Source organism: Macadamia integrifolia, chromosome 1, assembly GCF_013358625.1.
Source record: "Macadamia integrifolia cultivar HAES 741 chromosome 1, SCU_Mint_v3, whole genome shotgun sequence".
In the NCBI taxonomy this organism is placed as follows: domain Eukaryota; kingdom Viridiplantae; phylum Streptophyta; class Magnoliopsida; order Proteales; family Proteaceae; genus Macadamia; species Macadamia integrifolia.
The window spans coordinates 16,743,099-16,745,156 of record NC_056557.1 but is presented as its reverse complement, the minus strand read 5'-3'; positions in this window follow the sequence as shown (position 1 = coordinate 16,745,156).

The window sequence follows — 2,058 nt, the reverse complement described above, 5'->3', positions numbered from 1 at the left end:
CACCCCCCCCCCAAAATAAATTAATAAAATAAAAGAAAAGAAAAGGTGGTCTCAAGAACTCTCAAGCAATTTATTCAACAATGCATGTGGGGAAAGCATAATAGTTTCAGTTCACTCTATCAAATGAATCACAAACTATCAGGGGAAATAATATTATTAAAAATCCCTAAAACAGTATGTGCTGAGTATATGGAAAGCTATTCAGGCCATCATGGAGTTCTATGGCGTCAATGGTAACTAATGACTTGGCTCTAAATAGTAATTCACCCCATTTTAATTTGATCAATAATTAAGAGGCGTTTTCTGTATGCTACGAAATATGTTCGGAGATTTATTAATAATTCAAATGTCAACTATTTAACTATTAGGATATTATCAGCATTTTGATAGAGCAGGAGACTGAAGGGAGATGGGAGGTGGGGAAAGGGCCTCTAGCTGGTATATGGGCTCAAAATCTTCAGGTTTAGTTGTAACTACCTGGTACACTCTGTCCTTCCCTTATGTTCTTAGCCCAACTTACTGATGCCACTAACTTCAGTGAGTTTGATTTAAAAGCTAGATTTTGGCAATTGGGAATTTCTCCAAAAGACAGACCCAAGACAGCTTTCTGCATTCCAGGATATCATTTCCAGTGGACTATTATGCCATTTGGTTTGAAGACCGCTCCTTCTCTCTTCTAAAAGTCCATGATGCAGCTCTATGCACCCATTCAAGAGAATGCTTTGATTTATATTGATGATATATTACTTATCTCCAAAACAACAGAAGAAAACTGCAAGCTCCTCCAAAAGTCTTATGACATTACCAGGCACTATGGTGTCATGCTCTCCCCTACAAAAATGCAATTGGCTATCTCAACAATTGACTTCCTGGGAGTTACCATCACTAATCGTAGTTAAGCTTAAGGGGTCGGGAGAGGAAATTGGCTAGCACATTATCTCTTCCTTTAAGATACTTGACAGTGAAAGACCATTTCGAATACCAATTTGCCCACCGCAAAAGCTGACTGTCTGGGATAGTTTTTTACTTAAATTGTAGCATCTTTGGGAAGGCAGACATGTCCATTTCAACCTAGACGGTGTGGCCTATTAGGTGGAATTGGAACTTTTCAATTCTCTTGATTGCTAAGATCTCCTTGAATGTAGAATGGTAATGCTGTTCTGAAGGCTTGAAAGGGCCACTCTTGTATTCACAAATCTAAAGAAATGTTTAGGCTCCTGGTTAGAGAATGGTTAGAAAGGAGGAGTCTGGGTAGGAGGTGCTGTGTGGACTTCTTCCTCATTATGGTTGTCTGCAGCTCTCTTGCTTCTCTCTCTCTCTCTCTCTCTCTCTCTCTCTCTGTCAAGCCCAGAATTTGTGCGCGAATTTGAAACCTGGCAAAGTCCCCTGGTTCTATCACCTTCCTGCACAACCTACACTCTCTCATCGAGACATATTGCAACCCTAAGGTATGAAGAACAACCCCTTAATTTTTAAAAACTATTTGCACCCCTTGATCCCTCATTTGTTTTAAGGAAGTCTTATTCTGTTTCCTGATTCCCTCTGTTCTTAGTTTGGTTTCTACTTTCTTAGGCTGGTTGAGACTAATTTGGTATTAATTATTTTCGACTTCTACTTGAATGGCTGTGAACTATTCTAGATCCTTGAGATTCTTGATGTTTTAGGAAACCAAGACTGGATGCTTTGTTGGAGCAAAGAAATAATAAAGAAAATAAAAGAGGAGTCTTATTTCACAGGTACTGAGAAGTTTTTTTGCAGGTAAGGAGTCCTAGCTCAAAATGGTAGAGCACCTTGGTAATGCTCAGTTATGGTGGTTTGAATCCACTAAGGCTCTGAATAAAACTTATTTTATCTTGTTCTTGACATTTAGTGATTCTTGGATTTTTGGGATTATACCACTGAGTTTTTTTTTTTTTTATTCTTCATTGATCGTCCTGTAATTTCTTTTTCCTTGTGAAAAGTATATGTCCCTTTATAAATTCAGGATAAAGTGAAAAACAAATTAGAATATGTCTAATTTTTCTGTGATTTGATTAGTTGAATGGTTTGAACAGGTTG